Raw genomic sequence first — 313 nt, 5'->3', positions numbered from 1 at the left:
GGTGCCCAGCCCTCCAGCAGCACCCGCCAGGCAGGGACTGGAGCGGACAAAGGAGATGCCACCGCAGGTTCGCACGCGAGCTCGTTGGTCCCAGTGCCGTGGTCCCAGTGCCGCCCGCGAGCCCCACGGGGGACGCTTGGCTCGAGACCTTAATTATAACGTTTAATTCAAAGACCGACTAAGCAGAAACACGGACCAGGACGAGGAGCAAAGCCGGGGGCAGCAGAGACCGCCCTGGAGACACGTGCCAGCCTGTGGCGGCGCGTGGGGGCGTCAGGGCTGGGCCCTGGCGGCGGCTGTGGGCCCTGCTCCG

At 67.7% G+C, this 313-nt stretch overlaps 1 protein-coding gene across 1 annotated transcript in view; it reads right to left on the bottom strand.

The window, feature by feature from the left end:
- Window positions 1-313, bottom strand: part of PTPRN2 (protein tyrosine phosphatase, receptor type N2) — a 299,480-nt gene that overhangs the window by 24,567 nt on the left and 274,600 nt on the right. The gene's annotated exons all lie outside the window — the stretch shown is intronic.

Source organism: Pteropus alecto, unplaced genomic scaffold (genome assembly GCF_000325575.1).
Source record: "Pteropus alecto unplaced genomic scaffold, ASM32557v1 scaffold320, whole genome shotgun sequence".
Lineage (NCBI taxonomy): Eukaryota > Metazoa > Chordata > Mammalia > Chiroptera > Pteropodidae > Pteropus > Pteropus alecto.
The sequence above is the reverse complement of the archived record's forward strand: the minus strand, read 5'-3'. Positions and strand labels throughout refer to the sequence as shown.